Below are 22,796 nucleotides of genomic sequence, written 5' to 3'. Positions count from 1 at the left end.
GGCTGACGGACGCCTGGCAGCAGGCCGACCGCCCAAACACAAACATACAAACAAAGCCAAGGCGCTAGGGTCAACTTACAGAATACATTAGATATACAATCAACATGCGATAAAGGGGGTATATATATATGTTGTATATATACGTATAAGTTATGTATTGCCTACCCTAAGGTATATACATAGCATGTTATCGAATCTCTTACACAATTCAATCATCAAAACACATAACGATGTTTATCAACATCAAATCATCAGATCTCAACAACTATAGTTAGAGTGCATGATGTGTCATACAACGTCAATCATAATAAGATGCATTGTGTGCCAATGCAGCATATGCTGGCACAAATCCGAATAATGTCACTCTGCTTGGCGACGGGACAAACCAACGGTATTGCCACTTAAAGGCTGGGCACCTCGAGACGGTCGTAACACTAGCCTCGTGTTTAACCATTTCTGCTCGGGCGTCGCTTATCACCTTTGGCCATAGTCAAGACGATCCAACTCTACACGGTTCGACCATTTCTGCTTGCTATGCCGGACCTCAACAGGAGCAATACAACTCTACACAGATGATCGTTACATCCTGTTGTGCCAGGTATAGTCAGGACCGATTCAACTCTACACGGCTGATCGTTGCTTCCTGCTACACCGAAGTACTCCACTTGGCACTTCATCGCGTGTATGCATGTGTGCAATATGATTAGCAAAACAACGATTCGTCCTCACAGGAAAAAATTGGTTCATTGACCAGAGGCTTCTACAACGAGAAACCTAGGCTATAGTCAAGTCGGTTGTGACCCTACGGGTTTAACCATCCTGCTTGCTACGCCAGACATCAACAGGAACGATATAACTCTACGCGGCTGACCGTCACTTCCTGTTGTGCCAAGAGTACTCTACTAGGTACCTTACTAACGCCCAGACCCTTGGCTAAAGCCCGTCTTCAAATTCTTTTCCATAAAATGAGTTCCCTTAAAAATAGTTCTCTTATTAGGTAAAATGTTCCATCGTAAGTTAGTCCATTATGTCGTTAATTCCAAAGTTCAGTTTTCATTTCCAACACCTTTCAAAATAAAGTTCCCAAAGCTAGGATCACCGACCCATTCCCGTTTTCCAAACTCACTTTCATTCCTAAGTCTTTTCCGTTGAATCATCGTCATTAATTAAAAGCATTATATTCTTAATAAATATATTATGGATTTATTTACATAAAACAGATTATGATTATTTTCGGTCCAAAACTCTATAAGTTCAAAGTTCCCATCAAACCCAAACAACTCCCCGAGAAAACACTAGATCCCCTAAAACAATGAAGGTTCGAACCTTGGTTCGACCTAACAAACATCCCCAAACCAAACCCGTCATTGTCATGACGAAGGTAAGTGTATTCTACACTCCAAAAGTGGCATCAAAATGCACGAATATAGTCAGCACAATTTAATCATAAACGCAAATACATAAAGCTCTATCGAGCGATGAATCAATATGGCAGTGGTGTAAACATAACCTTGTCACATCCACTAGAAAGGGATAAGACAGAAACCAGTAAACGGCCGAAGCCTCTCAGAAAACGGAGACACACGTCTCATATAAGTTCACTCGGCCGAAGCCTCCATAAATCATTTTCTCAGTCCAAGCAATAATCAAATCAAAGCAATATTCAATATCAACACAATAACCAAGTCGAATAAATCGACGCCTAGTGACATTAGCTAGCAAGTAAGTTGCCCTAACCTCGAGTTGTTCTAGTCTCTTGGTCTAGGTTCTCCACACACAGTTGCTCCGTAAATCCTAAAGTTCCTTCAACTGAACTGGACTGGGCGAGCCCCTAGAGGGGCGACGCCCAGGGTTCGGCCCGCCCAAGGGCGAGAGCCTGGCCCAAAGTTGGGCCTCAACTTCAGAGGCCCAATTGGCCCAATAGGTAGTACCCAAGCTCTATAAATAGGAGGTAGGTACCAATTGTAAGGGACTCGACGCAGGAAGCAGCATCATTCGCCGGTGCGACGGCGAACCTCGCCGCCTCGGCGGCCTCAGCGAGTTGTCTTGATTTCTCCGATGCGAACAGCGGGAGTACAAGCTACTCACACTTCTTTGCCGCCTTCTCCGATGCGATCTGACTCCATATGCGGGAACCTTGGTGGGTTTTACAGGAGAGCAAGTGATGACCCTATTTTAGTAGTGTTTTTAGGGTCATTTCTTTGGTTGTTTTGAGTCTTTTTGTTGAGTCTCATGTAGTGTTTCATGCATTCTCATGCATTTTTATTCTTTTCTTTAGTTTTTATTTCGTTTTGGTAATTTAGTAGTTTTTTAGGTAGTTTTCTCGCATTTTAAGTAAAGTTTAGGACTTGCATGGTTTTGTTGTGTTTTATGAGGGACTTCTTGTGCTAATGAGCTCTTGGAGCTTCTAGAATCTTCCTTGTCTTGTTGGTTAGGTTTGGAGTGCAGAAACTGAAGGAAAAGGAAGGCCAAGAAGCATGGAATTGATGAAGAACATAAAGAGAATTGAAAAGAGGAGTTTCAGAAGCCAAAAAGTCATTTTCAGGCGAGCTAGAGCGCCTAGGCGCTGGGAGTGGGCGCCTAGGCGCCAATAGGGTCAGAGAGCATGTTTTTCAACATGCAATTGGCGCTCAGGCGCTCTGAATTGGCGCCTGAGCGCCCAGTTTCGTTAGTTTCAGCCTATAAATAAGGCTTAGGCCAATTTCTTTGATACATTTTGTCATTTCACTCATTTTTGGTCAAGTTTGAGAGATGAGGAGAACTTTGGGGCCAAGGGAGGCTTCCAACTTGTACTTTTTCTCAGGTTTTATTTACATTTTCTTCATGAATTCACTAGCCATGAGTGGCTAGTTTACTTTTTGCTTTGGGGTTAAGAGATTCTATGAAACTTTAGTTTATAAATCCTATCTCTATGCATGAGTCTTGATTCAATCTTGTATTTCAATTCCTTATTGCATGTTTAGCTTTGGTGCACCTTTGCTATAGGCTAGATTATAATAGAATGGAAATTTGTTATGATTTAGGGACATGAATTGGAATAGATCCTTCTATACTTGCTTCTAGGAATAGAGTAAGGGTAGGGCTTTGTTGGCCTGAATAACCATGCTTTCATACCTCTTATGAATGATTAAGTACGCATGGAATTGGGCTTAACTTTCAATTTGAGAGAATTACTTTTATGAGGAATCAACTAGTAAGTACATAGGCTATAACAACAAGAGTGGAATCAAGGATTCACATGCATAGGATAGGTGGATTAAAATGGATTAGATGATCAAACACCCAAGGCAATTTCCCATCATTTGTTATTTACATCATTATCAACATTGCTCTTTTGCAAAACTCTCATCACAATCAACCAAAACCAATTACTGAATTTTACTGTTTAAAGAACTTGCAAACTTTAGGCTTAAATCAATAATTCTCACTCACAATCCCTGTGGTTCGATAATTTAAAACCCGGAGGTATTCGTGCACTTGCGAATTGACCAACAAGTTTTTGGCGTCGTTGCCGGGGATTGTTTGTGGTTTTCGGTTTAAGTTAAAGAGTTTGTTTGTTTGTTTGTTTTACTAAGCATTGCATTGAATAGGTGTTACTAACCTTTTCTCTGTTTTTGTGATTTCAGTTTATGCACAGTAGGCTTGGCACGGATCCATTGCTGTTTGATCCGGAGCCTGAACGTACTCTTCGCCGTCGTCGAGCCCAACAAAGGCTTGAAGCCATGGCTGCTCAAATGACGGAAGAGGAGATGCAAGCCCACATTGAAGAAAGAGTGAATGAGGCTCTTGCTCAAAGACTTCAAGAGCAAGAATTGGAGAATGCCAATCGTTCTCTCAGAGACCTCACCTCGGCTGCCATGAGCTACGATTATCCGGGCAGCATAGTTTCCCCCGATGGCACGGGAAACTTTGAGCTGAGGCCGGCATTCATCAACTTGGAGAGCCAAAATCAGTATGGTGGAGGTGCTCTTGAAGATCCTCATGCACACATGGAGCGGTTTATCCGCAATTGCAACACCTACAGAGTTCAGAATGTTTCAGCGGACACAATCCGCTTGAGTTTGTTCCCTTTTTCATTGAGGGATACTGCTGAAGAGTGGTTGAATTCACAGCCCCAAGGTAGCATTACATCTTGGGAAGACTTGGCTGAGAAGTTCACCACAAGGTTTGTTCCAAGAGCCCTCTTGAGGAAACTCAAGAATGACATCATGACTTTTACTCAATCCACCGATGAGAATCTCTATGAAGCTTGGGAGAGGTTCAAGAAGCTCTTGAGGAGGTGTCCTCAACATAACCTTACTCAAGCTGAGCAAGTAGCAAAGTTCTATGATGGTCTCCAATATTCTTCGAGGTTTGGTTTGGATGCGGCTTCAAGTGGAGAGTTCGATGCCTTACTTCCACAAGTGGGGTATGAGTTGATTGAAAAGATGGCTATAAGAGCCATGAACTCTAGTAATGATCGCCAAGCCCGAAGAGGAGTCCTTGAGGTTGAAGCTTATGATCAACTTATGGCCTCCAACAAGCAACTCTCCAAGCAAATGAATGAGATTCAAAATCAAATGAAGACTACCAAGATTGGTGGTCGAGTTGCCAAGGTGGAGTGTGTGACTTTTGGAGGGCCACATGACAGCGAAGAATGCACAGAGACTAGACCGGAGGAGGAAGTGAAGGTTATGGGCCAAGCTCGGAATGACCCATTTTCAAATACGTACAATCCAGGATGGAGGAATCACCCTAATTTTTCTTGGAGGCAAGGTAATAATGGGCAAGGAAGTGGTTTTCAAAGACAATTTCCTAGCCAAGGATTTCAAGGCCAAAGCTCAAGACAACCTCAAGAGCGAGGAGAAGGTGAAAGTAGTGGTTCCAAGAAGAGCTTAGAAGAGTTGGTGGAAACTTTCATCAACCGGACGGAGAATAATTACAAGAATCAAGAGGCGGCTATCAAGAATCTTGAGAATCAATTTGGCCAGCTGGCTAAGCAAATTGCCGAGAGACCTCAAGGTAAGTTTCCCTCCGACACTATCCCCAATCCTAAGAAAGAGAATGCCTCTGTTGTAGCCACTAGAAGTGGGAGAGTGATGAATGAATTGAAGAAAAAAACAGAGGGAGAAAAGAGAGAGGAGATAGTGGGAGGAGAAGTAGTTGTACCTATTAAGGTGAGAGAGGAAGTTGAGCTTACTCCTGAAACTAGCAAGGTTCCGTTCCCTAAAGCATTGGCTAAGAAGAGCTTAGATAAAAAGTTTTCAAAGTTTGTTGATGTTTTCAAAAAGCTCCACATTAGTATTCCTTTTGCCGATGCTTTGGAACAAATGCCTATATATGCTAAGTTTATGAAGGATATTCTGCATAAGAGAAGAAGGTTGAAGGGAGTAGATGAGACAGTGTTGATGACGGAGGAATGTAGTGCCATTTTGCAGCGGAAGATGCCGAAGAAAAGAAGGGACCCCGGAAGTTTCACTATTCCGGTGGAAATTGAAGGCATGGCGGACGTGGAAGCCTTGTGTGATCTTGGAGCGAGCATCAATTTGATGCCGCTCACCATGTTTGAGAGGCTTAACCTAGGAGAGGTTACCCCAACCATGCTCTCCTTGCAAATGGCGGATCGATCCCTTAAGACTCCATATGGGATTGTGGAGGATGTAATGGTGCGGGTGGACAAGTATGTGTTCCCCGTGGATTTTGTTGTGCTTGATATGGAGGAGGATGAGAAGATTCCTCTCATTCTTGGTCGACCTTTCTTAGCTACTGGTAGAGCTAAGATTGATGTTGACAAGGGTCACCTCATTCTCCGTGTTGGTAAGGAAAAGGTACGATTTTCTGTTTTTAATCCTATGATTGAGACTAACCATGACAATGACTTTGTCTGTGATGTGATTAGAAGCAGGTCGAAGGTTCCGGAAGAGATCCCCAAAGTTAATGCCCAAATTGATGAGTTCCATCCGGCTCTCATCAAGCTTGTTAATGGTAACAAGTATGGGGGGTCCAAGTATGAGAACTTACATGCTCATATGGTGAAGTTTACCCAAGCTAGCACCCTTGCTAAGATTGAGGGCGTTTCAAGTGATGAAGTGAAGATTAAACTCTTCCCTCATTCTTTGACAAGGGAGGCTAGAGCTTGGTTTGATGAGCAAGAGGACATAGCCTCATGGGAGGATTTACTCCAGAGGTTTTGTGCAAGGTTTCTTCCTTGCACTTGTGGTAAGTTAATCAATGGAAAGGAATTTCCTTCCTAACACCATCGGAAGGAGAGTCCACCTAGGACTATAACCTAGGGCTAAATGGGAGACAACCCATTCTTTTAATTTTATTATTTACTATTTTTTAATTTTGTAGTATTTTAGGTGTTTATTTCAAAAAAAAAGGAAAAAAAGTAAAAATTTTTGTGAAAAAACTGGGTTGAGCGCCTAGGCGCTAATTCAGGAGCGCCTAGGCGCCAATTAGTGGCAGAGGCACTGCCTCTGGCACTGGTGTGAGCGCCTGAGCGTTCCCCTCGAGCGCTCGAGCGCTCCTGTACGTGTTTTTGCTTACATTTTGGGTTTTAAAACCCCAACCTTTTCATTTTCCCACTCTTTACTCCCATTCCTTCATAAAAAACGCACCCCACTCTCTCCAAACCCCATTTCCACTTCTCATTTCTCACTTGCACACACTTTAGCTCTCCCATTTGCTTCTAAGTTCTGCATTGTTTCAAGTTCCTTTCACTTGCACCCACTCACTCTCAAGTCAAGGTAAGTTCCAACTTTCACTTTCCTTCATTTTTGTTCATGGGATTTGCAATGCATGTCTACAAGGGGGTTTGGGTGAGTGATTTGTGTTAATGCAAGTTGGGTTTGGGTTGTATATACTCATTGGTGGTTGATTTTGTGCTTAATTAGAAAGGGGTTGTAGATTTGTGAGGAATGGGTAGTTAGGATTTTGTGGATTAGTTTAGTTTAGCTTTTGCTTACAAGGTGTTTGATAGAATGCCTCAATGGGTTCTCTTAGTCGATTTTTGGCAAGTGCTTGTGGTAGTTTTTCTCTCTTTGCCAAAATCACTAAGAAACATGTTGGGTGCTCTTAGGTTGTTCTTTATTTTTATTTTTGTACAAAGTTTCTTCTTTCTTTTCTTTTTATTTTTGAACTAACATTTCTAACGTTTGTGGCTTGTGTTTGGGCTAACAACTTTGCAGATGCCTGTGAAAAGAGCAAGAACCAACACAAGAGCTGCAGCTTCTTCCTCCACCTCCCGGAGTTTTGATCGCTCCCGCTTCCTATCAGCGGTTAAGGAGGAGTTTTACCGAGCTCACCTAGCACACAAGGAGTGTGTGAAGGAGCGGGGAGTTTTGTATCGGGAGAGAAGAAGAGACCTCTTGGGCATGCAAGAAGCCATGGAGATTAGGAGGTGGAAGAATTGGGTCAACCCCATTCCGTTTGCTTGTGAAGTCATGGTTAGGGAGTTCTACGCGAACACCTACTGTGACAATCAAGAGGACAGGTCCAGGCCACCGGTGAATTCATCTTGGTTCAGGGGAGATGTGATTGACTACAATCCAGCAGTCATTCGCAGGCATCTTGGTCTCTTCACGGAGGACCAAGAGAAGGAGCTTTTCCCCGAGAAGGATACTTATCATGAGCTCTTAAAGGAGAAGTCACCGGAGATCTTGGAAGACATGAAGGCAGTGATTGTTAGGCCTGGGCGGGACTGGGAAGCAGTTGATGATGAGATTATTTTTGTGAGGAGGAAGGATATGACACCGCTGGCTAGAGTTTGGGCTGAGTTTTTGCAGGATTCCCTCATCCCTAGCTCTAACAAATCTGAAGTTAGAGAGGTTACGTTGGTTGCTATCTATTGCATCGTGAGAGGCCATCCTATGGACGTGGCCACCATCATTGCTGGTCGGATTTATTCCCTCTACAACAGGAGTAAAGACAAGCATCGGCCCATCTTTCCTCACTTGATTTGCTCTTTGATTCATGCGGTGAGGGACAGAGCTAGGAGGCCAGTCCATGTTATTGAGAAGAGGTTGCCTGTGGCACCTCTGCTCAGTAAGGAGAGGATCACTCAACTTTATAAGGAATGGACAGCAAGGATGCCTCAAGAGGATGAAGAGGAAGAGGATCCTGAGGAGCCAGCGGAGGAAGATGAAGAAGAAGAGGAAGAAGAAGAGGAGGAAGCAGAGGATGTTGAGGTGGTGAATGAGGTGGTTACTCCACCACATGCTGACCCTTCTCCTGCTTGGATGGAGGCCGCTTTCGGGCGGATGTTTTTGAGGCAAGATCGCCTACATAGGGATCTTGACCTCCGTTGGAGGGGAGGTAGCACATCAGACCCCAGGTACAATGGGCCCTTGGATTTTAATACCTTGGAGCAGGGGATGATAGACTTGAGCTTGATGCATGATGCCGGAGTTCATCCGGATTATGGCGATGGAAGGGGTGACCATGACCCCATGGAGTGATTGTGCTGAGGTAACTCTACTCTTAGTTTAGGTCATGCATTTTTAGCATATTTTCAATTTATAGATTTTGTTTTCTTTTGATCATGCATTGTTTTAGTTGGTTTTATTTTTGGGTCTTTACTTCCCTATACTTACATGCTTTTAGCTATAGGTTTGCTTCCCTACTAGTGCTGTTTTTGAAAATGCTTTGGTGAATACTTGTTGTTGTTTTGGGGATGAGTGATTGCATGTTGGGGAAGAGAGGAGGAGACTTCGGTCTTCCGAGTGTCTCTTGAGAAGGAGTCGGTGTGAGTCCATTAAGGGTCTATCTTTGACCCTTCACCATAAAAATTCTCTGGAGGATCCTGACTCACTTGCAATTCTTGGTTCTGCGTTAATTTCACTCATAGCATGCTTAGTGATTTCTGTTTTATTCTTGAGACTTATAGGATTTCTTGAGATTCTGAGTTTGTGGTTGAACATTGCCCTTAGTTGTCCCATTTGAGCTTAATTGGAGAATCTTTTTGTAGCCAAAAGTTGGGATGGATGTTTGGTTGGAATATTGGGGGAGTGATGGTCCTTGTTGTGTTGTATGGAGCTGGAAAAAATGAGAAATAGTCTCTTGCCCCAAAGGAAAGAACAGTGGAAAAAAAAAAGAAAGAAAAAGAACTCCTAACCAAAAGTTGGAGTTGAAAAAAAGAAAAAAAAGGGTTTGAAAAGTTGGGTGCAAGAGACTTGTGCAAAGAAAAATGTTGTAAGCTCTGGGGTTATTGGAAGAGGACCACACTCAATGTGCTTGAAAGCCTAGTTTTCCTTTAGGGACCAACCACCATCATGTATTACCTAGCCAATGTTTCAACCCTTATGGAAGTCTCTTTGAATATTTGCATGTTTGATCTTTGTTGCTATTGAGTGAATGACATTCAGGACCTATGAACTTGTTTGTGTGCTCAGTGCACTAAATGAACATCTCATCCTAGGGTTTTTTAGTTCTAAATGCTTCTCATGAATGGACTCTACACTCTTCTCTCTTCAAAAGAGGCATGAAGTAGGTTGTTGGGTCTTTCTCTTGAAACTAGCTGTGATTACTTTGTCCCCCTGTTTTTGTGAAGTATTCCTTGTTGTGAGCACTTGTGTGGGAGCATTTCTTGCGCTTGAGGGCAAGCGAGTGTTTTTTACGCTCGAGGGCGAACTGTCGTTGAGTATAGTGGTGTGATGACCCTATTTTAGTAGTGTTTTTAGGGTCATTTCTTTGGTTGTTTTGAGTCTTTTTGTTGAGTCTCATGTAGTGTTTCATGCATTTTTATTCTTTTCTTTAGTTTTTATTTCGTTTTGGTAATTTAGTAGTTTTTTAGGTAGTTTTCTTGCATTTTAAGTAAAGTTTAGGACTTGCATGGTTTTGTTGTGTTTTATGAGGGACTTGTGCTAATGAGCTCTTGGAGCTTCTAGAATCTTCCTTGTCTTGTTGGTTAGGTTTGGAGTGCAGAAACTGAAGGAAAAGGAAGGCCAAGAAGCATGGAATTGATGAAGAACATAAAGAGAATTGAAAAGAGGAGTTTCAGAAGCCAAAAAGTCATTTTCAGGCGAGCTAGAGCGCCTAGGCGCTGGGAGTGGGCGCCTAGGCGCCAATAGGGTCAGAGAGCATGTTTTTCAACATGCAATTGGCGCTCAGGCGCTCTGAATTGGCGCCTGAGCGCCCAGTTTCGTTAGTTTCAGCCTATAAATAAGGCTTAGGCCAATTTCTTTGATACATTTTGTCATTTCACTCATTTTTGGTCAAGTTTGAGAGCTGAGGAGAACTTTGGGGCCAAGGGAGGCTTCCAACTTGTACTTTTTCTCAGGTTTTATTTACATTTTCTTCATGAATTCACTAGCCATGAGTGGCTAGTTTACTTTTTGCTTTGGGTTAAGAGATTCTATGAAACTTTAGTTTATAAATCCTATCTCTATGCATGAGTCTTGATTCAATCTTGTATTTCAATTCCTTATTGCATGTTTAGCTTTGGTGCACCTTTGCTATAGGCTAGATTATAATAGAATGGAAATTTGTTATGATTTAGAGACATGAATTGGAATAGATCCTTCTATACTTGCTTCTAGGAATAGAGTCAGGGTAGGGTTTTGTTGGCCTGAATAATCATGCTTTCATACCTCTTATGAATGATTAAGTACGCAAGGAATTCAGCTTAACTTTCAATTTGAGAGAATTACTTTTATGAGGAATCAACTAGTAAGTACATAGGCTATAACAACAAGAGTGGAATCAAGGATTCACATGCATAGGATAGGTGGACTAAAATGGATTAGATGATCAAACACCCAAGGCAATTTCCCATCATTTGTTATTTACATCATTATCAACATTGCTCTTTTGCAAAACTCTCATCACAATCAACCAAAACCAATTACTAAATTTTACTGTTTAAAGAACTTGCAAACTTTAGGCTTAAATCAATAATTCTCACTCACAATCCCTGTGGTTCGATAATTTAAAACCCGGAGGTATTCGTGCACTTGCGAATTGACCAACAGCAAGTAATGGTGCGAGGATTCATTGACCTGGACACAATATTTGGGGAAGATGAGTGTGCAAAGGTTTTGAAGGTAAGGTATCTGGTCCTCCAGGTGGTGGCATCTTATAATGTCATCATTGGGCGAAATACATTGAATCGCCTCTGTGCTGTAATTTCAACAGCCCACTTGGCGGTCAAGTATCCACTAAGCAATGGCAAGGTTGGTAAGCTGAAGGTTGACCAGAAGATGGCAAGGGAATGTTATAACAATTGCCTTAACCTGTATGGCAAGAAGAGTGCGTTGGTTGGACACAGATGTTATGAAATTGAAACTTCGGATGAAAATCTTGACCCACGTGGCGAGGGGCGAGTTAACAGGCCCACGCCAATTGAGGAGACAAAGGCGCTAAAGTTTGGCGATCGCACTTTGAAGATTGGGACCAGACTGACGGACGAGCAGGAGACGCGCCTGACAAAGTTGCTAGGCGAGAACTTAGATTTGTTTGCTTGGAGCTGCAAGGATATGCCTGGAATTGATCCAAACTGAAGGTATGAAAAACGGTAGAAAGGGGGGGTTTGAATAACGTTTTCAGTACAAAACTACCACCTTAAAGATTTTAACAAATCTTTTCGAGAACTAAGTGCAAAAGATAGAGATAGAAAAGCACACAAGGATTTTATCCTGGTTCACTTGATAAATCACTCAAGCTACTCCAGTCCACCCGTTAAGGTGATTTCTTCCTTCTTAGAATGAAGGCAATCCACTAATCAGGTAAGAGTTACAACTGCACTTGAAACCTACAAGTGACTAACAATTACACTGACTTAGCTCACACTAAGATTCACTCTCTTAGTCTTCTCTAGGATCCGATCAACCTTGATCTCCTAAAGGAAAATCAAACAACTGTTTGAGGTTGGTGTTTACAAGGGTTTGCTTCTGAATAAGCTGAGTGTAAACTAAAATAAATTACAAGATGAAAGAAAGCTTAGAATATATCTTGCGCGTGTGTATTGCTTCTTGTATATTTTTTTCTTCTTCTAGCCGCTTCTTTCAATCTTCAGCCTCTATATATACTCCAAGGATTAGGGTTGAGCGTTGCATGGGAAATGCTACCGTTGGAGGGCAGTTCTGGAAAATCCAGCTTCTGCTGTGGCTGAGAACGTTAGGTAGGTCGTCAGGAAGGTACACTTGCTTTTGTACTTGGATAGCGACTTGACCTTTTAACCTAGGAGACTTCTGATCAGAGGAATGCTTCGTATTGGAACTTGTGAAGCAGGTTGATCAGAGTCAGAGGGAAAGCACAGATCCTCTGACCATTGTATCTTCTGATTCTGAACTCAGAGGGAAGAACATGGCCTTCAGAGTTTCTTGCTTCTGGACTTCAGAGTTTCCACTATTCAGCTTCTGGATCTTCAGAGTCTTCTACACCATCGGAACATCTGAACCTTCAGTGTTTCTTGGTTGTCAGAACTTCTGGATCATCAGAGCTTCTAGCGACTGAGTCCTCATCAGAGTTTGTATAGCTTCAGATCTTCTGAAGCTTTTCCACTGTTCATACTGAACATGGTGAATGCGAAAGCGTTGCTTGGGTTACCCTTTATACACAGTGCTTCTGATTTGTGTGAAATTGAGTCAGGGTCAGAGCCTGTAAATAGCACACTCAGAAAAACACGTTAGAGTACCACAATTGTTCATATCAAAAGGTTAACTTGTAATCATCAAAACATAGAGTTGTACTACTAGATCAAAACTTGATCTTACAATCTCCCCCTTTTTGATGATGACAAAACTAAGATTTTTGATGAACAATTCTTAAACATTAAACTGAATTCACTCAGAGTTTAGAGATATAGAATAAGACTTATCCTGATGTGAATAGTTTATCTTGCTCATTCTGAATTCAAGTTACTGCTTGATTCTGAGCTTAGCTCCCCCTGAATCTAATACTTGATGAAAACGTTAGTAAAGTCTAGATTCTGAGCTAAATCATATAAGAGTTCAGAGTGAAAAGCTTATGACATAGATGAAGAACGAATAATCAGAGCGCATAAGTGATCAGAGTCATGGACAAGGTATCAGAGTCTTGGGTATCAGAGTCAACTTAGAATCACTTCAGAAGAAGTGAAATGTATTCCTTGTATTTGCCCAGTGACACATCTATGGTCATGAAGGTGGAACTCTTAAAATCTCCAAAAGAAAAATAAGTCACACTAACACATCTTACACATCAAAAACTGGGTTTACTCCCCCTTTTTGTCATAAGCAAAAAGCTTGGGGTGTGAAAAACTTAGCTTGAAGTACAAGGTACTTCCCCCTTAGAGAAGGTCTAAGTTGAAAGAAAATGAAGACGATGTAAGAATCAGAGTGAGGCGATAATAAATAGAAGAGTTAATGCAAGGGATGAACGTTTACCACCGGTCAAGTGAGGAAATAGAAGGGTCAGTTACCAAGTACTTAACCTCGAGAAACTGTAAGAGCATTAACTTTCAGAGAGAAAGTGAAGCCTATAAAAACGTTGGAGAGAAAGGTAAGCTTCACACCTCGAATAATATTCAGAAAAAAAAAAAAATGGCATCATACAGAATGGCATTAGAAGAGCTCAGAAGGAAGGCGTTTGAGGAAGATATGTTCCTCAATATTAGGCATCCCGATGGTACAAAGACCATACAAGAGCTGACGAAGACACTGCTTGAAGAAGATCTTGGTCCAGAGATGGAGAAAGATCTGAAGGAGTTCCTCTGCTTCGTGGAAGAGATTCAGGAGCTTTGCCAGCGGGAGCTGAATCTGCTGGAAGAGAAGGAGACTGTGGAAAAGAGACTTAAGACGACAGAAGATAGTCTAGAAAAAGATGATCTAAGCATCAAACTTGGCAACATAGAGTATGCATTGGATCGTCTGGAGAAGGAAAGAGTGGAGCAGCGCCAAGAATGCAGAAGAATGAGGAAGGATCCTCCATTCTAGATATAGGGAATAATGTATGATGGAAAGAATTGTGATGTAAACGTAGAACAATTATGAATAAAACAGGTTTTGCAAACATATGTGCCACAAATATATATAGATATATGCATATAGAATCACAAATGAACAAAGTAAAGTAAGTAAATAAGCAGAGTTTAAATAAAACAACGTTAAATAAAAAGGAAAAGGAAGAAAAAGAAGAGATCCTAAAAACTAAGATTTGTCAGTACGGCGCAGAAGTTCCATCATCATGTGCTTCATCTCAATCAGCATGGATTCATGAGTGTCAAGACGTTGTTCCATGATGTCGAGTCTGGATGAGCTTGTCGGAGTAGAGCTTGAAGGAACGTTCTGAGCAGCTTGAGGTTCTGGAATGGAAGCAGAAGCAGCAGGAGTAAACAGAACTGGTGCAAGTCGCTCTGCCTCAGCCTCAGCTTCAAGACGTTCTGCCTCAAGTCTGGCTTGTTCAGCCTGAGCTGCTGCTTGACGGGCAGCTTCTTCTTCTTGTTCTTTCTGTCTCTTGGCTTCTTCAATGGCTTCAAGAAGCTTGGTTCTCTGTTCGAGTTCATGAAGAGCCACCCTCCTAGCAAACCTTTGCTTTGCAGCCTCAATGCTCTGACGTCCCTCTGCATGCAGGAGCTGCAGCATAACGGGAAACTGAGCCACTAGCCAAGTGCTCAACTCGTTCCACTCATCAGCCACATTTTCAGCATTCTCACTGAGGTCAGTCTGACCGTGCACGTTGCGGAGCCTCAAGGAGGCTTCATGATTGAAAATATTGATGCACTCAGAGAGAGATGTGGGTTGAAGGTGAGTATAGGGAATGATGGAGAGGTTGGGTGCAGGAGAGGCTGGGTGATTGCTGCTATGAGCTTCAGAGGCACCTTGTGGAGAACCAATGTTAATTATGGGAGCATTGGGTTCAGAGGTTCCACGGTGAGGGTCTGAAGTTTCAACCAGAGGGTGAGGTGATCTAACCGAGGATTGGTTAGATACTGATTGTTCAGGTTCAGGGTCTGGTTGAATTGGCTCTTGTTGGTCAGGGACAGGGTGAGCCTGTTGGACTAAGGGGTCTGCCTCTTGGATAGGATTGGCCAAGATAGGTTCATCTGGGTCAACTAGACGTTCAGGTCTAGGGCCAGGATATTGCCTAGGGCTTGGACAGGTAAGGTAATATTCTTCCAAGGCAGATACCTTCTCTTTCCGAACCTCCATGAATTTTCTAAGTGATTCAGAGGTATTGGAGGGAGGAGAGTCAAAGACATTGATGGGGAAGGATACAGGTGTGAAGGCTGATGAAGAGTCTGTATCCGTGGTTCTGACAGCAGGACGTGCTGATGCTCTGGGAGCAGAGTGATCAGACGTTCTGGGTTGTGGTGCTGTTGGTTTGGGTTCTGGTTGGTTGGGGATGATGGGTTCAGAAGTTAATGGGTCGTATGGAATGGTAAGGAGAGAGGTTGGATCTTCTGACCTAGAGGGTTGGTTCTGAAGCAAATTCCAGAGTGGTGCTTCAGTAGGAGAAGGTTGAAAGAATGAAGATCTTGGGGAATGTGGTGGAGAGGTGGTTTGTGCGGCTGGCTGGGATTCATGAATAGGAGTGAGGGGATTTGAAGAGTGTTGGAGTAAGGCAGAAATTGGGAGTGCATCAAATAAATTCAAATCATCATCAGAGGTAAGTGCAGGCTTACTTGTATGTGCTGATGATCGAGTCACTCTGGCAGGAGGTTCAGTCCTTCTGACCTCTGCAGCAGCTGGTTCCACCCGAGTAGGCTTCACCACAATTCTGACTTTCTTCTGCTTCTTCTTTGGAGGACCATCCTCACTATCATCACCATCATCATCATCAGGCTTGCTCTTCGCCTTCTTGACCAGAGGGACATCAGATTCCTCTGAGGATTCGTCCAGAACCATCTTCCTCTTGGTTTTCTTCTTGGGAGGAGAAGGAAACTCTGGAGCTGGTGGAAGTCTGCTGACGAAATCATCAAGGTCAATCTCGAATCCTTGAGCCCTGAGGTCTTCAACATAGCATCTGATGGCTTCAGGATGGTCTGCTTGAGTCCACAGAGGGTAGTCATTCAGAGGCATTCTTCTTCCTCTGATCTCAGAAGATGTGTCCTCATGAGCAGGAGCAATCTTCTTCTGGACCAAACCCATCTTCTTCAGAGAGTTGGCAGTGAAGACATCGCTAACAATTGTGCTCAAATCCTCTGTGCAACCAGCATTGATCAAATCTTGCACCAAGTTGCTTTCAATGAGAAAGTCTGAGATCAGCCTCCCAAAAGGGATATATTTGATGGCTGACTTGATGGAGGAGGTGGTGCGAGACTTCCGGATGCATTCCTTCAAATAGGAGAACAGGAAGTAGGGAAGGCAGATCTTCTCCTTGTCTTGAATGAAGAACAGCATCGCCTTCTGATTGAAGTTGATGTAGTCTGGAGAACTGCCCTTTGGTCGTTGATTGATGCAGTTGAGCAGGATCTTGTGCCAGACCCTGAGTTTGGGTTGAAGGTCCATCACTTTGTAGCTCGTCTTGCCCGGTTTGAAGGTGGTGTACAGGGCCTTGTTGACGATGTCCTTGGTTCTGGGTTTCAGCTTCGATTCCGTCAGTGAGAACCGATACCCATGAGCAGTTTCTGCACCTAGCAGATTCACGAATGACTTCTCCGTGATGATGATCTTCCTACCCAGTATGTAAGAGACCACCTGAGTGTCATCACAATCAGCGTGCTTCCAGAATTCCTTTACTAGCTTCTCATACACCGGTCCTCGAAGTCGATTGAAGTAGTTTCCCCAACCTTGAGCTTGGACTTCAGGACGGAGATCAAACCCATTTGCAGCCAAGTTGTCGAGGTTGAATCTCCATTCTGCAAGGACTTGGAGTTCCTCAGGAGGAAATACACAGTGAACGGCACAGCCCCGTTCTGCAATAGGAACAATCTCCTCTTGAGCTTGAGCTTGTTCTTGTGCTGGGTTCTCAGAGCCCCGTTGACCCGTTGCCAACCCGACTACCATGTGAGGGAACTGAGGTGCATCTGCAGTAGATCTTCTGGTTTGTCTCACCATTTTGAAGAGGTTGAAGGTTTGAGGTAGAAGATGAAGTTTGAAGGATGAAGAGAGATCGAGAGAGAAATCACGAAGGAGGCGGTTTTGAAAAGCAGGGAGTGCGAGAGTGAAAACCGGAAGTGAGAGAGAACGTGTGTGTATAGTGGGTTTTATCAAATAACCGTTGTTGATTCAAAAAGCACTTTAAGATCAACGGTTGAAAATTAAAGATAGACAGTAACAGTAAAATACACAAACACACACAGAAGATAAGCATATCTACACGCAATCACAACAGACTGTCACACGGGCACAAGGAACTATGCATCAGAAATTCTGACGCACGTGTTGTTGTCTCAGCTTCAGAGTCAGTACCAGTGGGCACACACACTCTGATTGAGTTACCTTCTGGACTAGACATCTTCTGATCAAGAAGTATCATAGTCAGAGGTTCTGATCTATCTTCACTCTGGACAAAAGTCCATGTTTAGATTTTTCAGAATAAAATTAAATCTATCTTCAGCTAAGGGCTTTGTAAAGATATCTGCCCATTGATGGTCAGTATCAACAAACTTCAGAAGAAGTACGCCCTTCTGCACATAATCTCTAATGAAGTGATACTTTACCTCAATGTGCTTTGCCCTTGAATGCAAGATAGGATTCTTGCTCAACGAAATTGCAGCAGTGTTATCACAATAGATTGGGATATTGCTCTCAAGGATCTGATAATCCTCCAGCTGATGTTTCATCCAGAGCATCTGAGTGCTGCATATTGCTGCTGAGATATATTCTGCCTCTGCAGTTGATAGAGCAATGGTTGATTGCCTCTTGCTTGCCCATGAGATTAGATTGCTTCCCAGAAATTGACAATTTCCAGAAGTACTTTTTCTCTCTGTTCTATCTCCAGCATAATCAGCATCACAATAACCTGAAAGCTTATACTCTGATGTCTTCTTATACATCAAGCCAAGGTTAGTGGTGCCTTTCAGATACCTTAGGATCCTCTTAACAGCAGTTAAGTGGGTTTCCCTTGGATCTGATTGGAAACGAGCACATAAATGAACACTAAATAGTATGTCTGGCCTAGATGCAGTTAAGTACAGAAGTGAACCTATCATGCCACGATAGAGCTTCTGACATACTTTACCACTTATATCTTCTTTTTCCAGAATGCATGTTGGATGCATTGGAGTCTTGGCCACTGTAGATTCCAGCATATTGAACTTCTTCAGAAGTTCCTTAGTGTACTTGCTCTGATGGATATATGTTCCTTCTGGTGTTTGATCAACTTGTATTCCCAGAAAGTACTTTAATTCTCCCATCATACTCATCTCAAATTCAGCCTGCATCATCTCAGAAAATTCTTTGCATAGAGATTGATTAGCAGAACCAAATATAATATCATCAACATAAATTTGCACAATTAAGATATCATCTTTATAAGTCTTGCAAAAGAGAGTTGTATCTACTTTACCCCTTACAAACTCATTCTCCAGAAGGAATGAGCTAAGTCTCTCATACCATGCTCTGGGAGCTTGCTTCAGACCGTAGAGTGATTTCTGCAATTTGAACACATGGTCTGGTTTCTTTTCATCTTCAAAACCTGGGGGTTGATGAACATAGACTTCCTCTGAGATATAACCGTTTAGGAAGGCACTCTTTACGTCCATCTGATGTAGAACTATGTTGTGATTTACTGAGAAAGAAATCAATAGTCTGATTGCCTCCAGTCTTGCTACTGGAGCAAATGTTTCAGTGTAGTCTATTCCTTCCTGCTGGCTGTAGCCTTGAGCAACTAGCCTTGCCTTGTTTCTGACTACATCTCCTTTCTCATTTAGCTTGTTTCTGAATACCCATTTCGTTCCAATAACATGGACATTCTCAGGCTTCTTCACTAAGCTCCAAACATCGTTCTTGGAGAATTGATTCAATTCTTCTTCCATGGCCAGAATCCAATCCTTGTCCTGAAGAGCTTCATCTATGGACTTGGGTTCAATTAAGGACACCAATCCTTTCAGACTCAGCAAGGTCTCTTCAGAGGGTCTGAAGGCAGATCTGGTTCTGACTGGTTCATCTCTGTTGCCCAGAATCAATTCCTTAGGATGAGCTGCAGTGATTCTGCTCTTCTTCAGAGTTTGTGAGTTAGAGGGACCAGCTTCTTCCTCTGGTTCATCTTCCTCTGGCTCAACTTCCTCTGGAGCTTTGCCTTTGTCAGAAACATTAATGCTTAAATCTGCAAACTTTTCAACTAGCTTTGACTGGTCAGAGTCAAGCTTATCATCAAATCTAACATGAATAGATTCTTCAATAGTCTTAGCATCAGTATTATAAAATCTAAAACCTTTAGATCTATCAGAATAACCAAGTAATCGACACTTAGAAGATTTAGCATCAAATTTATGCAATCTATCCTTAGTATTGAGAACATAACAAACACAGCCAAAAGGATGAAAATAAGAAATGTTGGGTTTTATGTTCTTCCACAATTCATAAGGAGTCTTATTCAGAATTGGTCTCACAGAGATTCTGTTCTGAATGTAACATGCTGTATTTACTGCCTCTGCCCAAAAGTGCTTAGCCATGCCAGTTTCTTGGAGCATGGTTCTAGCCATCTCCTGAAGAGTTCTGTTCTTCCTCTCAACAACACCATTTTGTTGAGGAGTTCTGGGACAAGAGAAATCATGTGTAATTCCATAGGAATCAAACAGACTCTCAAACTTGTCATTCTCAAACTCTCCACCATGGTCACTTCTGACACGCACAATTCTACAAGCCTTCTCGTTTTGCACTTGAGCAATGAAGGTAGAGAACACAGCATGAGACTCATCCTTGCGGGTTAGAAACTTTACCCATGTCCAGCGGCTATAGTCATCAACGATAACCATCCCATATCTCTTGCCACCTATAGACTCAGTTTTCACTGGTCCAAACAGGTCGATATGCAGAAGTTCTAACGGCCTTGAGGTTGAGACAACATTCTTTGCCTTGAAAGGGACTTTTGTGAATTTGCCTTTCTGACATGCTTCACAAAGAGCGTCTGAAGCGAACTTCAGATTGGGTAAGCCCCTGACAAGGTTTAGCTTGCTCAGCTGAGAAATCTTTCTCATACTGGCATGCCCTAACCGTCTATGCCATACCCACTGCTCTTCATTAACAGACAGAAGGCACTTCACATTCTGAGCCTCCAACTCAGATAATCTGATCTTATAAATGTTGTTCTTCCTCTTGCTGTTAAACAGAACAGAGCCATCGATCTGACTTACAGCCCGGCAGGACTTTTGATTGAATATAACATCATAACCCTTGTCAGCTAATTGACTTATAGACAATAAGTTATGTGTTAAGCCGTCTACCAATAAAACATTATCAATGCATGGACTACTATCTACACAAATAGTACCAGTACCAATAATTTTACCCTTTTCATTTCCTCCAAAGCCAACTTCGCCTCCAGGCTTAAGTTTCAGCTCTCGGAACATACGCTTTTCTCCCGTCATGTGACGCGAGCATCCACTGTCCAGATACCATGATTGGTGTTTCAGTGGAGCTATCAAGGATATCTGCAACATAGATAATCTTGTCCTTAGGTACCCACTTTCTGGGTCCTCTTTTGTTAGTTACCCCAAGGGTTCTGATCACCTTGGGTGTCTCAACATGATATTTTAAAGGAATATTTGCATGATATTTAGTCATAGAGAAAGATCCCTTTTTAAGAGGGTTTTTAGCAACTTCAGCAGGTACAGAATCAGGCAATATGGTACCAGAGGGAACAAAGCATTCATACAAGGATTTAGCTTTAGACACAGAAGGCTCATTTCTAATTGGTTTAGAATAGCCAATGCCATGCATTCCATTTCTGCTTACACCATAGATCATTGAAGCCATTAAGCTTCTATCTACGCTTTTAGCCAGGAATCTTTGAAAAGATTTTTCATACTTAGATTCATGCTTACTATCAGAGGCATCGCAGGCAATAACTTCTTCTAACTTTGCAATTTGATTCTTAAGCACAGAGTTAGAATTAACTAAAGCATGGTTATCATTTTTCAAATCAGATATGATTTTCTCATGTTCAGAAGGAGTTTTAGAAACAGCAGATAAGTTCTTTTTCAGCTTCTTATGCTTAGACAACAAGGAGTTATACTTATCCATGATATCAGACAAAGCATGTTTCAGTTCAGAGGTAGAGAAGGAAGCAAATACCTCATTTTCATCGTCAGAGTCTGGATCTCCTTCTGATTCTGAGTCAGAGTCAACAGCTTCCTTTGACTCTGTTCCTTTGTCTTTGACAATAGCCATGAGTCCTTGGACTTCACCATCAGAGTCAACATCCTCTGACTCTGATTCATCGAATGTCACCATCAGACTCTTCTTGGTCTTGAAGTGCTTCTTTGGCTTCTTGTCCTTCTTCAATTTTGGACAGTCACTTTTGTAGTGCCCTGATTCTTTGCACTCAAAGCAAGTGACTTCCTTGATTGATGACTTCTTCTGACCTGAGGATTCAGACTTTCCTCTTGCCTTTCCAGAGCCTTTGAACTTGCTCTGCCTGTGCTTCCAGATGCGGTTGAGTCTCTTGGAGATCAGAGTCAGCTCATCTTCATCAGAATCTTCTGATGCTTCTTCAGATTCTTCTTCTTCAGCTTGAAGAGCCTTTGACTTCTCAACCTTAGCCTTTTCAGATTTGGATTTCAAGGCTATGGACTTTTTCCTCAGATCTTGCATCTCTGAGCGCTTCAGCTCATGGCATTTCAAAATGCTGATGAGTTCTTCTAAACTCATATTCTCAACATCTCTCGTGAGCTCTATTGAAGTCACCAAAGGCATCCAACTTTCAGGAAGACACCTGATGACCCTTATGACGTGATCTTTTGTTGTGTAGCTCTTGTTGAGAGGACGTATGCCAGCTACAAGCAGTTGAAATCTGGAGAACATTTCTTCAATGGACTCATTTGGCTCCATGATGAAGGATTCATACTTTTGGATCAAAGACAATGCCTTTGATTCTTTGACTTTCTTGTTTCCTTCATGAGACATCTTCAGAGAATCAAAAATGCCTTTAGCAAACTCACGATCTGTAATCTTCTGGTACTCCTCATAGGAGATAGCACTTAGAAGAATTGCTCTTGCTTTATGATGTTGTGAGTACAGCTTCTTTTGATCTGCAGACATCTCTGACCTTGGGATCTTTTTGCCATCTGCATCAACTGGACGCTCATAGCCATCCACAATAATATCCCAGAGATCTGCATCGAAACCCAGAAAGAAACTTTCCAGTCTATCTTTCCAATATTCGAACCTTTGACCATTGAACATAGGAGGCTTTGCGTTGTAACCATCTCTTTGAGTTTCACTGGTGGTGGCAGCCATTGTTTTTCACACCGGCCCGGATCACTGAACACTGTTAGGTGTGGTAATCAGAACTTGCGCTCTGATACCAATTGAAGGTATGAAAAACGGTAGAAAGGGGGGGTTTGAATAACGTTTTCAGTACAAAAACTACCACCTTAAAGATTTTAACAAATCTTTTCGAGAACTAAGTGCAAAAGATAGAGATAGAAAAGCACACAAGGATTTTATCCTGGTTCACTTGATAAATCACTCAAGCTACTCCAGTCCACCCGTTAAGGTGATTTCTTCCTTCTTAGAATGAAGGCAATCCACTAATCAGGTAAGAGTTACAACTGCACTTGAAACCTACAAGTGACTAACAATTACACTGACTTAGCTCACACTAAGATTCACTCTCTTAGTCTTCTCTAGGATCCGATCAACCTTGATCTCCTAAAGGAAAATCAAACAACTGTTTGAGGTTGGTGTTTACAAGGGTTTGCTTCTGAATAAGCTGAGTGTAAACTAAAATAA

General features: G+C 42.3%; 1 non-coding gene across 1 annotated transcript; it reads right to left on the bottom strand.

The window, feature by feature from the left end:
- Nucleotides 1–4,190: 4,190 nt before the first annotated feature.
- Nucleotides 4,191–4,297, bottom strand: LOC130727065 (small nucleolar RNA R71). Its single transcript, XR_009015105.1, has one exon. It is a non-coding gene; the product is annotated as a small nucleolar RNA R71 (small nucleolar RNA).
- Nucleotides 4,298–22,796: the final 18,499 nt, after the last annotated feature.

Source organism: Lotus japonicus, chromosome 6, assembly GCF_012489685.1.
Source record: "Lotus japonicus ecotype B-129 chromosome 6, LjGifu_v1.2".
NCBI classification, from domain to species: domain Eukaryota; kingdom Viridiplantae; phylum Streptophyta; class Magnoliopsida; order Fabales; family Fabaceae; genus Lotus; species Lotus japonicus.
This window is presented reverse-complemented; position numbering and strand designations above follow the sequence as displayed.